We start from the raw sequence: 13,380 nt of genomic DNA, 5'->3' as shown, positions 1-13,380 counted from the left end.
CCAAAAGGCAACTTTTTGGGTGTGGAAACAGAAATGCCTGTTCTCACTTAGGGCCACGGGTCTCCAGGCTTGAGGGTGGGGCCTTTGCCAGGGAAATGCATTCTTCTACCCAGTGTTTCCCTGTCTCCTGTTCATATCATCCTTATTGGGAAAAAAGGTCTTTGTAGATATAATTAACGTTAAGGATCTTGACATTTAAAAATTTTTGAGATCATTCTGGATCTAGCATAGGTCTTAAATCTAATGTCAGGTGTCCTGATAAGAGAAAGGCAGAAGGAGATTTCACACACACACACACACACACACACACACACACACACACACGGGAAAAGGCTATGTGAAGATGGAGGAAGAGATTAAAGTCATGCAACCAAGGAATGCCTGGAGCCACCAGAAGCTGGAAGAGGCAGGGAAAGAGTTGCCCCTGGAGACTCCAGAAGGTGGATGTCCCTGCCAACATGTTGGTTCAGACTTCTGACCTCCATAACTGTGAGAGAATAAATTTCTATTGTTTTAAGGCACCCAATTTGTGGTAATTTGTTACAGCAGACCTATGAAACTAATGCAATAATTTTCATAGTGTTCTATGCAAAGATAAAATCTCATTTAGACATATTTCTAGATTGTTTAAGTTATTGGTGTGACTGTAAGAGGTGTCATCTAAAAATTTTTAATTTCTAATTATTGGCACTGGTGAAAATACAGTTGATTTTTCTATGCTGACCTTTTACCCACCAACCTCGCTAAATTTACTTATTAATTCTGTTTGCTAGCATATTCTTTTGAATTTTGTACATGCACAAAACAGTGTTTATATGTGTGGCTTCCTCAAATAGTAATTGTTTCATTTGTTCATTTGCCATTTTAAGGGATTTTTTTTTTCATTGCTTTATTGCACTGACCTCCTATACCATACTGAAAATAGGTGGTATTAGGAAGCATCCTTATCTTGCCCCTGATCTCAGCGGGAAAGCTTTCAATATTTCACCATTAATTAGGATATTTGCTATAAGTCCTTTTTAAATAACATTTATCAAATTTAAAAAGTTCCCTTTGTATGTTTTTTAGTCTTTATTCTGTTAACATGGTGACTTACATTATTTGATTATCAAATGCTAAACCAAATTTGCATTCCAGGAGGAAAATTTGCATGATGTGTTACCCTTATACATCACTGGGTTTGATTTGCTAGTATTTTGTTTACATTTTTACATATTTTTGTAAGAGAGATTGGCCTATAGTGTTCCTTTCTAGTCAAGTTTTTGGTATCATTCTTTTATAAAATGAAAATGAATAACCTCCAATTTTTTTAATCTACAAAATTCTTTCTCAAAATGTCTATATTTCCTCTTCATTTATTAAGGGATAGTTTTTCTGGGTGTAGTTTTCTACATTAGCACCTTTTTTCCTCCAGCACTTTAAATGTATAATTTTATTATATTCTGGCTTCTAGAGTTTCTGTTGGAAGACAGCTTTTGGCCATATAATTTCTCCTTTGAATATAATGTGTCTTTTTTCTCCAGCTGCTTCTAATATTTTTTTTACTTTCTTGGCCTTTCTGCAATTTTAATAGGATGGGCTTTGGTGAGGTTTTCTTTACATCTACTTTGCTTAGTGTAAGAGATTCTTCAGTTTGTGAATTGACACCTTTTGTCAACTTGGAAATTATCAACCAGCATCTTTTCAAATACTGTTTCCCCCTAACACCATTTGTCCTCTTTTTCTGGTACTCCAATTACACATGCTAGCCAATTTCAGAAATTTTCATATGCTGCTTATACTTTTTCTATATTTTCCATTCTTTATTTTAGTATCTGTGTTCCAATCTGGATATTTTAAAAGACAATATACTAACCATTTCTTCTTCTGTGTCTAATCTGCTATTAAATCCATTTATTAAATTCTTAATTTCTTATGTTATTTTTTAATCTATAAATTTCCACTTCTTTTTATCTATGATAAAATCATTTCCAATTCTCTAGTGAAATTCTCTATATTTTCATCTGGTTTTAACATATTTATAGTATTTATTTTCAAGTCTGTGTCTCACTACTGTCTGTTTTTCCTCTCAGGATTGGGTCAATTGGCCCTGTTTCCCGGTATATTGGTCATTTTTAATTGACTGTCAGGCATTGTATGTAAAAACTACAGTTGTTCTAGGCGATGTTATCTTTCTCCAGAGATGATTAATTTTCTTCTGGCAAGCAAATATGGTTAGTCACATCACCTTGATCCAACAAGGGATGAAAATCATGTGTTTTCATCCAACAACGGATGAAAACTCTGTTTCAGGCTTTGTGAGAGCTGGTCAATTTCCGGTCACCTTAATCCTAGTGCATAGCACTTGATGAGGCTCAACTAAAAACCTAGGATATTTGCCAGGCACCCCCTTCTTGGAAAGCTCTGAATTTCAACATTTATCTCTCCAGCAATGAGACTGCTGAAATCTCTGCTTAGCTTTTTATCCTCTAAGCTACTATTTTCTGCTTGGTTTTTTTAGATCAGTGCTCTAGGCATGTGGAGTTTAGTAATCAGTAACTGCTTCAAGGAGAAATAGCACTTAGAATGTGAGGTTTATTTCTCTCCAGTTTACTATTCTCTGGGACATTGGTACCTCACATCCTGGCTGCCTTGGTAATCCTGAACTCAAGTTTTACCCTTAGTCCAGTATAACTGCTATAAGCTCCAAGCAGCCTCATTTTGTTCTCTATGACCCATGATGTACATTTGCAAATTCCCCGAAGGGAGGATAACACGTAAAGCTCACTTCAAGGTATTATCCTTCTCACTTGAATCTGGGGCCCTCTTGTTCAACTGCTTTGGCTGCCTTCCAATACCTTCACAGAAATGTTTATGCATTCTATCCATCTTTCCTAGTTATTTTCAGCAGTATTTGTTAATCTGCTATAAGTCATTCCATAGTTGTTGGAAGCAGAATCTTTATTTTAAATTTCAAATTCTTGAAAATGAGCAAATTAGCCACAAACAATTTCAGCAAAAATGTTATATATATATATACACACACACACACACACACACACATATATATATATACACACACACACACATCTAGGGTTGTATTTTGTAGCTTAAGGAGAAGGATGGCTATAAAACAATTTTGCAAGTATGTGCAAGAGTTAAATGAAAATACAGATGATTCATACTGACCAGATGTAAGACACTAAGAAATGGAAGACCTCTGCTAACTACTGGAGACCGTGTATCCCTTGTAAAGGGGTCAATAGCTTTTCAGCACTAGATCTAATCAGCCAAGCTTTTCTGTAACAGCCAGATATTAAATGTGTTAGGCTTCGTGGGCCATACGGCCTATCAAAACCACTCAGCTCGGTCATTGAAGTGTGAAAGCAGCCATTAGACAATAAGTAAACAGTGGGTCCAGCTGTGTTCCAAAAAAATTTTATCTACAAAAACAGGTGGTGGCTATATTCATGAGAGACATTGGCTTGTTGTTTTCTTTCTTTGTATTGTCATTTTCTGTTTTGGAAATCAGGGTAATACTGGCCTTAAAAAATGAGTTGGGAAGTGTTTGCTCTTCTGTGTTTCTGGAAGAGATTTTATAGAATTAGTGTTAATTCTTCCTTAGACATTTGGTAGAAATCTCCAGAAAACCATCTGAGCTTGGAGATTTCTTTTTATGAAGTTTTTAAATTAAAAAATTCAATTTCTTAAAAAAAAAAAAAATTCAATTCCTTTTGTAGTTACAAGGCTATTCAAATTATCTGTTTCATCTTTTGTAGTAGATTGTGCCTTTTGGAGAATTGGCCCATTTCATTTAAATTGTCAGTTTTATGTGTGTAGTGCTGTTTGTAGTATTCTCTTATTAGCCTTTTGATGCCTGCAGAGTCTGTAGTGATATCTTCTGTTTCGTTTCTGGTGTTGGTAATAGGTGTTTCTTTTTTTTTTTTTTTTTTTTTCTTTGTAAATTTTGAAATTGAGGATTCTTAATTTCATTGATCTTTCTGAAGAATCAGATTTTTGTTTCATTTATTTTTACCTATTTTAGATTTTTTTTTTAAATCACTCTGCCACTCTCTTACTTTTCTTTCATCTGAAATGTCTTGCTCTTCCTTTTATTTCTGCAGGATATTTTCACTGGATGTAGAATTGTGAGTTGACAGCTCTTCTCCTGAGCACATTATGCCATGTCCTTCTGGCTTTCATGGGTTCCAAGAAGAAATTATAGTGAAAGCGTTATTTTTCTCTCAATCCTTTGCAGACTTTTTCTTTGTTCTAAGTTTCTGGATTTCGTTTATGAGGTGTGTTGGCATCAGTTTCCTTGGTGTGGATTTCTTCAGGTGGGGGGCTAGATTTGGCCCACAGGCCCTGGCTTGCTATACTCTGCCTGGATGATTGATGCTACATGAAAATCCAGGCCCAGTATTGTCTGACTTTCTGATTTTTTAAGAGAAACTGGAAATCCAGAGTTCTTTAAAACTTGAAATCACCTGAGTTTTTAAGTCTCCCAATAAATTCTATTTTTTTTCACCAAAAAAACTGAACAAAAAATGAAAACAAAAAAAAAAATCTTCATACCCTCAAAGGCCATGAGACATATTTGTTAGATATTAATGTGGTACTCTTTAAAATTGTAAAGTGTCATTCTTTGTTTCATTTAATGCTTTTTTTTTTGTGCCTTTACTTTAACTTTGATATAAAAACAGAGATTCATACTTTTTTTTTTTTTTTTTCAAGACAGGGTCTCACTTTGTTGCCCAGGCTGGAGCACAGTGGTGCAATCGCAGCTCACTGCAGCCTCAACCTCTCAGGCATAAGCGATCCTCCAACCTCAGCCTCTGGAGTAGCTGCACCAACCACCAAGCCCAGCTAATTTAAAAAAATTTTTTTGTGGAGACAGGATCTCACTATGTTGTGTAGGATGGTCTTGAACTGGGATCAAGCAATCCTCCTGCCTTGGCCGCTCAAAGGCTGGGATTATAGATGTGAGCCACCAAGCCTGGCCCATACTTTCTCTTAACTTATATTTGCCTGTCATGCATTTTCCCATCCTTTTATATTCAATTTCTATGAGTCACTTTGTCTTAAACATGTTTTTTTCTCAGCTTATAGTTGGATTTTGAGTTGGGAAGTGTTTCCTCTTCTATGTTTCATATTTTTAAGTCATATTTTTAAATTATGGGTTTTAGCTCATTTACAGTAATTGACATGCTAGATACAATTAGTCTTAATTTGTTTCTTCTCTGATGAATGCATGGGCTTTTATGCATGGCTTCTGAAGACAAAGAAGTAATGATTATAGAAAAGGCCTACTCCAGCAAAGATTTGGAATAAGCATGCCATCAAGATGACTACATTGATAGGGTTTAATGATGTTTAATGCTCCCGGGGATGTACAGCTTTTAACACAGCAAATATTTAGAAGGCCATTCTCATTTATTTATAGTTAAATCACAGATTCCTTTCAAAGAAAATCATTGGAGAATAAAGCAATTATACTTCCCTCCTTTCTTTCTGCTTCCAATGCCCAAAGGAGCCACAAACCAGTTAGGGTGGTGGGTTTTTAATGTTTCCCATACACCAACTGGCACCTCCACATCCCTTAGCTGCTGGCTGTCAAGCAGCTGGCCCTAATTTCAAGAAGTGGAAGAGTTCAGGCATGTGACATTTGGGACTCACTCTGCTGCCCAAAGCAATTGGAAAAACCTGTTCTGTTTTTGCATTCCTAAAACTCAAGCTGCCAAAAGCTTGAGAAAGGAATCATGAGAAAATTACTTTTTCATCTCATGCCTTCTTTTTGGTCCTAAATAGGGAAGATTGGTAAGGGAGAGCTATGTCATCCCTTGGTCCAGTGGCCCTTCTCCTATATCATGGACCCTGGATTTACTTCCTTCCTCCCTTGTGCCCTATGCTTTTTGGATCCCATGTTTAGACTGAGAGAGGCAGGAATCAAGGGGGTTGAGGGCAGAGGGCTGCTTCCAGGAAATATTGAGAAGGAACAGAAAAGCAGAGCATCTGGTTGGCACGTGGTTGATGAGATAATGGACTCTCCAGGTGAACTCCCAGGCACCTGGGATGGAAAAAAATCACCTCTCCTTCCACTGAAACTGAAGGGTTCAGAAGAATCAGGTCATACTGATCCTAGCCAACCTGAGCTGGCAAGAACCTGAGATTGTGTTTTCTCAGCCTTGAACACCAGCTGTGTTTTCTACAGCACAGCACAGTGAAGCAGCAACCCCAGTTACTTGATTCTCCATTAGTTCCTCACACAAACAAGAGTATCCATGATCCAAGTTCTAGTGAAAAGGCCTTATTGCCTGGGGTGGCACCCGAAGTTCTTGGTCTCACAGCCAAGGGAATCAAGGATGCAGACACACCAAGGGTGAGGTTAGAGCAGAAGTTTACTGGGCAAAAGAAAGAGAACAACTCTCTGCTGCAAAGAGGGATCCCATAAAGGGTTGCCATTCTGCAGTGAAATGCAGGGGTTTTTATAAACGAGCTAGTGGGGAGTGGGTACCTTATCTACATAGGGTACAAAAACCAGTTAAAACTAGGTGTGTCATCTGCATAGAGCATGAATCTCTGGCAGTCCCCATTCCAATCTTTTATTATGCAGGCAGGTCCTTAGCCTGAGCTACTCTGTGTTGTTTATCTCTTTCCTACTGTGCATGTGCTAAAGGAGAGGGGACAGAGCTCCCACAATAAGCGTGCCTGGTCCAAGGTAATCCTTTCTATCAGTGCAGCTGCAGGCATTCCCCGTGCAAGTTTCCAACTTCCTTATCTGAGTATGCCTAAAAAAGGAAAGGAATGTGCTTACTAAGCCCCACTGTGCTTGCTGGGACTCACTGTATGTAATCAGCTAGCTGATTACCCAGGAAGCTCCCTCTCTGTGCCAGAGTGCACTTCCTTATCTGTTTGCAGCCCAATCTTCCAGGCGGCTCTTTGTTAGAAGTGATTTCTTGGGCTGCTTTTCATTAGAAGGGAAGTTCTGCCGAGGACTCTGCCTTAACTATTTGTCTTGCTAGTTTCTTTCTACCTTCTCTCTCACTAGTTTTTCAAAAGCCCTTTTCTGGGCCCCAAGGAGGGTTATTTGATGAGCAGAACATGAGACTTGATGTGGATTTGAATTTTGTCTCTACCACTATTTGTAGCTATTTGACCTTCAACAATCAATACCCTTAAGAATGCAGAGAGATATGCACAGAGTGCCTATGACATCACTGTATTGGTCCAAACTCTCCAGAGAAACAGAATAAAGCAGATATGGAAAGAGAGAAAGAGATTTATCCTAAGTCATTGGCTTACACAATTGTATAAACGTGGTGAATCTAAAATCTGATTGGGGATGTCAACAGACTGAGGAAGAAGTTGAAATTCAAGTCTGAAGACAGTCTGCTGGTGAGCCGGGAAGAGCCAATGTTGCAAATGAAGTTGGAAAGCAGTCTGTTGGCAGAACTTCCTCTTGCTCAGGGGAGGTTAGTCCTTGTTCTATTCAGTCCTTGAACTGACTGGATAAGGACAAGTCATATTTTGGAGGGCAATATGCTTTACTCAAACTCTGCTGACTTAAGTGTAAATCTCATTCAAAAACACCCTCACAGAAACATCCAAAATAATGTTGGCCAAATATCTCAGTGCCTTGGCCTAGCCAACTTGACATTACCACTGCCAACAAACTCTGGAGATCCAGTAAATATAATTCCTTCTTTCTCATTTCCCTAGTTCCTGAGCTATTAACTCCTCTTTCTCTCAGCTCCCTTAATTTTTTCTCTGTCTTGGGCCCTTTGGTCACTGACAGTCTCTGTCACTGTAACCGCCCAATGGGTTCTTCCTTACTGCTGCACAAACGCATACCATGGCATTGCAGTGAGGAACTCCCAATCTCAAGTGATCTGCCCACCTCGGCCTCCCAAAGTGCTGGGATTACAGGCGTGAGCCACTGCACCCGGCCCTACCCTTGCTGCTCCTCCTCTTTTGGTCAAGGCAGTGGAGCTCATTTTGCAAATCTCTTCAGGGATTTTCTTTTAACAGATTCAGAGTGAATGAAGATTTTCTCTAGGCCATCAGTGACCCACTGATATGGTTTGGCTGTGTCCCCATCAAAGTCTCATCTTGAATTGTAGTTCCCATAATTCCCACATGTCGTGGGAGGGACCCAGTGGGAGGTAACTGAATCATGGGAGTGGTTACTCCATACTGCTGTTCTCGTGATAGTGAGTGAGTTCTCATGAGATTTGATGGTTGTATAAGGGGCTTTTCCCCGTTTTGCTCAGCACTTCTCTTTCCTGCCATCATGTGAATAAGGGCATGTCTGCTTCCCCTTCTGCCATGATTGTAAGTTTCCGGAAGCCTCCTTACCCTTGCTCAACTGTCAGTCAATTAAACCTCTTTCCTTTATAAGTGACCCAGTCTCAGGTACTTCTTCATAGTAGCATGAGAACAGACTAATACACCCATAGACCAATTAACAGAAAAATTAATTTGGGTAGAGAAAAACTTTCTCAAAACTAGAAAATATGCAAACATTTGTAAATGCATATTAATCTGTAATCTGTCTCTAAGAGATAAATGTAATGGTCATATATATAAATTACAGAAATGGAAAAGAAAGATCATTTCTTGAATATACAATTGTATAGAGCTTGACTGGGAAGGCACTCTAAAGATAAAGAAGGCACAAGAGGCCAGTCACAGTGGCTCATGCCTGTAATTCCAGCACTTTGGGAGGCAAAGGCAGGCAGATCACTTGCGGCCAGGTGTTCAATACCAGCCTGGCCAACATGATGAAACTCCATCTCTACAAAAAATACAAACATTAGCCAGGTGTGGTGGTGCAGGCCTGTAGTCCTAGCTACTTGGGAGGCTAGGGCATGAGAATCGCTTGAACCTGGAGGCAAAGGTTGCAATGAACTGAGATCATGCCACTGCACTCCAACCTGGGTGACAATGTGAGACCCTATCTCAAAAACAAAAAAAGGCACAAGAAGCAGTAGACAATGAAGATGGAGAAAATTTAGAAAATACCTTAAGTGGCAACCAATGCATAACTGAAAGAGTGCAAAGAGTAACAAGCACTCCTAGATTCAGTAAATACCCAGAAGAGCATCAGAAGCACTTTGTCCTCTTCTCCAGACAGCTAATTTCTACCCAACTTAAATTCCCAGATCAAAACTCTCCTCATTTTTAAAGATTTCCTAAAGCACTCTAACCCACAGGTTACCACTTTCTTCTCCAAACTCTTAGAGAAGTGTGTTGTCATAAGCTTTGTTCAGCACCAGATTGTGATGTCTAATAAACTGCAACAGCTTTGCTTCGCTGTTGATTGACTTTTTCACCCTTGTATGTCTTGCTTTTCTCATTAGACTGGAACATACTTGAGGACTGTGCACATGACTTGCTTCTCAGTGTCACTCAAAGAACATAACACAGTGACTGCAATGGTCACTAAACACATATGAGTTGTTTGTTAAAATGTGTCCTATTTTACCCACACTATCAGGAAATGACCCAAGAACCCCCACCTAGTATAGTGAATTCTTATAATTTTATATTGCCTTGGTATTCATTTTGAATATAAATTTAACTTTCTCATACCAAAGCAGGGCTCAGTCACCCTTAACACAGTTTCTTGTTCTATACCTCCTTCCAGTATCTCACTGAGGTTGATCCAGTTGTTTGCCTGTAACAGGAATGACAAAGCAGAGGTTACTGCCCAGATATCATAAGTAAAAAACACCACAACCAAATGGCCCAAACCTGTGGCCAGAGATAAGAACTTAGCAGCACTCTTCCTGCCTACCACACTGGGCTCCCACTTTTCAGCTGCTTTCTTTAAACTGATCAGTCATTTACCCAGGAACGTAAATGTGATCCACACCCTATTATTCTATATTCACTGCTAGTTGAATATATATTCTCTCTCAGCCTCGATTTTTATTGTTGTTTTTTTTTCTTTTTTTTTTCTTTTCTTTTTTTTTTTGAGATAATGTCTCACTCCATCACCCAGGCTGGAGTGCAGTGGTGTGATCTCAGCTCACTACAACCTCCACCTCATGGGTTCAAGTGATTCTCCTGCCTCAGCCTCCTGAGTAGCTGGGACTACAGGCGCGTGCCACCATGCCCAGCTAATTTTTTTGTGTTTCCAGTAGAGAGGGGTTTCACTGTGTTAGCCAGACTGGTCTCCATTTCTTGATCTCGTGATCTGCCTGCCTTGGCCTGCCAAAGTGCTGGGATTACAGGCATGAGCCACCATGCCTGGCCTCAGCCTTACTCTCTATTTCTGCCTTGCCTGACCTGGAGATGGAGGACTGCCCTTCTGACTTATTTCTCTAATGATTAGTGATGTTGAGCATTGTTTCTTATGCTTGTTGGCCACAAGTACATCTTCTTTTGAAAAGTGTGCCCTCCCTACCCAGGATCTGTAAGTAATAAATCTTTCAACTTATTTCCTACTGCAGTGGTGGATTGAATTTGTGCCTTCTATCTGAGGAACCCAGGCTGAGTTTTCCCTAGGAGGCTGGGAGGAACACAAGGCAGCGCTCCCAGTACCAGAGCAATGGTGATGTGGGTATAAACTGGACATGGCTCATACAAGAGCTATCAAGATATCTGCCAGTACAAACAAGTTTCCTGTGTGAGGGTCACCTGGTCATAGGTTGGGCAACTAGGCATTAGGCTGTTCACGAGGTAAAAGAAGGATCCCATGAAAGGCAACTATAGACACCCACTCCCAGCTCCCTTTTATTTACTACTAGCACAGGGCTGCTAGCCACTTTAGTACTGGAACCCCAATTTAGCTAGGAGCTCTCAAGTCACCTGGTCTCCCCTAGCTAAACTTAGCTCTTTAGTTTAATTTAGTTAATTTAGTTTAATTTAGTTTAGTTTAGCTCATTAGCATTTTTCATGGCTGCATAGAATTCCATGGTATATATGTATCACATTTTCTTTATCCAGTCTACTAGTGATGGCATTTATTATTCTATCTTTGCTATTGTGAATAGTGCTACAATGAACATAGACACACATGTTTCTTCATGGCAGAACGATTTATATTCCTTTGAGGATATATCCAATAATGAGATTGATGGGTCAAATGGTAATTCTGTTTTAAGTTCTTTGAGGAATCACCACACTGCTTTTCACAATAGCTGAATTTACATTCCCACCAGGAGTATATAAGCGTTCCTTTTCTCTGCAACCTTGCCAGCATCTGTCTTTTTTTGACTTTTTAATAATAGCCATTCTGACTAGTGTTAGATGGTATCTCATTCAGGTTTTCCTTCTCATTTCTCTAAGGATAAGTGATGTTGAGCATTTTTTCTTATGCTTGTTGGCCACATGTGTGTCTTCTTTTGAAAAGTGTTTGGTTCGTGTCCTTTGCCCACTTTTTAGAGGGGTTGTTTGTTTTTGCCTGTAAATTTGTTTAAGTTCTTTATAGATACTGGATATTAGATCTTTGTTGCATGCATAGTTTGCAAACATTTTCTCTCATTCTTTAGGTTGTCTGTTTCCCCTGTTGATAGTTTCCTTTGCTGTGCAGAAGCTCTTTAGTTTCATTAGATCTCATTTGTCTATTTTTTTGTAGCAATCGTTTTTGGTGTCTTCATCATGAAATCTTTGCCAAGTCTTATGTTCAGAATGGTATTTCCTAGGTTATCATCCAGGGTTTTTATAGTTTCAGGTTTTACATTTAAGTCTTTAATACACCTTGAGTTGATTTTTGTATGTGGTGTAGGGCAGGAGTCCAGTTTCAATCTTCTGCATATGGCTAGCCAGTTATCCCAGCACCATTTATTGAATGGGGAGCCCTTTTCCCATCACTTGTTTTTGTCAGCTTTGTCAAAGATCAGATGATAGTAGGTGTGTGGCCTTATTCCTGGACTCTGTATTCTGTTCTATTGGTCTATGTGTCTGTTTCTGTACCAGTACCATGTTGTTTTGGTTATGGTAGCCCTGTAGTATAGTTTGAAGTTGAGTAACGTGATGCCTCAGCTTTGTTCTTTTTGCTTAGAATTGCCTTTTCTATTTGGGCTCTTTTGCAGTTTCACGTGAATTTTAAAATAGTTTTTTTCTAGTTCTATAAAGAATGTCATTGGCAGTTTGATAGAAATAGCATTAAATCTGTAAACTGCTTTGAGAAGTAAGACCTTTTTAACAATACTGATTCTTCCTGTCCATGAGCATGAAATATTTTCCATTTGCTTGTGCCATCTCTGATTTTTTTGAGCAGTGTTTTGTAATTTTCATTGTAGAGTTCTTTCACCTCCATAGTTAGCTGTATTCCGAGATATTTTACTCTTTTCATGGCAATTGTGAATGGGATTGTGTTCTTGATTTGGCTCTCAGCTTGGATGTTGCTGGTGTATAAGAATGCAACTGACTTTTGTATGTCAATTTTGTATACTGAACTTTTGCTGAAGTAGTTTATCAGATCAAGGAGCTTTTGGACAGAGACTGTGGGGTTATGGGGTTTTCTTGGAGTGCAATGGCACAATCTCAGCTCACTGCAACTTCCGCCTCCCAGGTTCAAGCGATTCTCCTGCCTCAGACTCCTGAGTAGCTGGGATTACAGGCATGCGCCCCACACCCGGCTGATTTTGTATTTTTAGTAGAGATGGGGTTTCTCCATGTTGGTCAGGCTGGTCTCAAACTCCTGACCTCAGGTGATCTGCCCACCTCGGCCTCCCAAAGTGCTGGGATTATAGGCGTGAGCCACCACACCCAGCCAGGGTTTTCTAGATATAGAATCATGTCATCTGCAAACAGGAATAACTTTACTTCCTCTCTTCCTATTTGGATGTCATTTGTTTCCTTCTCTTGCCTAATCACTCTGGCCAGGACTTCCAATACTATGTTGAATAGGAGTGATGAGACAGAGCATCCTTGTCTTGTGCTGGTTTTCAAGGGGAATGCTTCCAGCTTTTGCCCATTCAGTATGATGTTGGTGGTGGGTTTGTCAGAGATGGCTCTTCCTACTTTGAAGTATATCTCTTCAGTGCCTAGTTTATTGAGGGTTTTGTTGTTGTTGTTGTTTTAACATGAATGGATGTTGAATTTTATCGAAATCCTTTTCTGCATGGCCCAAACTTTCTTACTACTGCTGACCCCTATACTCCAGAGCTCTGTCAACATTCCATCCACTTTTCAAGGCCCAGCTTAGACTTGCCCCACCCAGGAAACTTAGCCTTCTATTTCTTTCCTCATCAGAATTTATCCTCTTCTCCCCCTAAAAGATGACATTTGTAATAATTTCACCACTGATGACTTGCATTCAGATAAGCTTCCTTACACAGATAAGAGGCATGAAGCCAGAGCTGGTAAGCTGGTTGGCACACATACATCACCACATGTCTTATATCTCAGCTGAAATGAAGCAAGCACTCCTTATATAGATTCACAGGGGTA

The 13,380-nt window shown here is 39.5% G+C and overlaps 1 long non-coding RNA gene across 2 annotated transcripts in view; it reads right to left on the bottom strand.

Moving 5' to 3' along the window:
- The window catches only part of LOC105469053 (uncharacterized), a 43,866-nt gene that overhangs the window by 20,659 nt on the left and 9,827 nt on the right, over window positions 1-13,380 (bottom strand). The window contains exons 3-4 of one of the 2 annotated variants that reach the window (XR_979763.2): window positions 9,571-9,655; window positions 5,056-6,767 (exon numbers count right to left, since the gene is read on the bottom strand). This is a non-coding gene — a long non-coding RNA (uncharacterized lncRNA). Of the gene's footprint in view, window positions 1-5,055; window positions 6,768-9,570; window positions 9,656-13,380 lie in introns of those variants that run through there. The other variant, XR_011615962.1, reaches the window with a different exon arrangement.

This window comes from Macaca nemestrina, chromosome 17, assembly GCF_043159975.1.
Source record: "Macaca nemestrina isolate mMacNem1 chromosome 17, mMacNem.hap1, whole genome shotgun sequence".
Classification (NCBI taxonomy): domain Eukaryota; kingdom Metazoa; phylum Chordata; class Mammalia; order Primates; family Cercopithecidae; genus Macaca; species Macaca nemestrina.
This window is presented reverse-complemented; position numbering and strand designations above follow the sequence as displayed.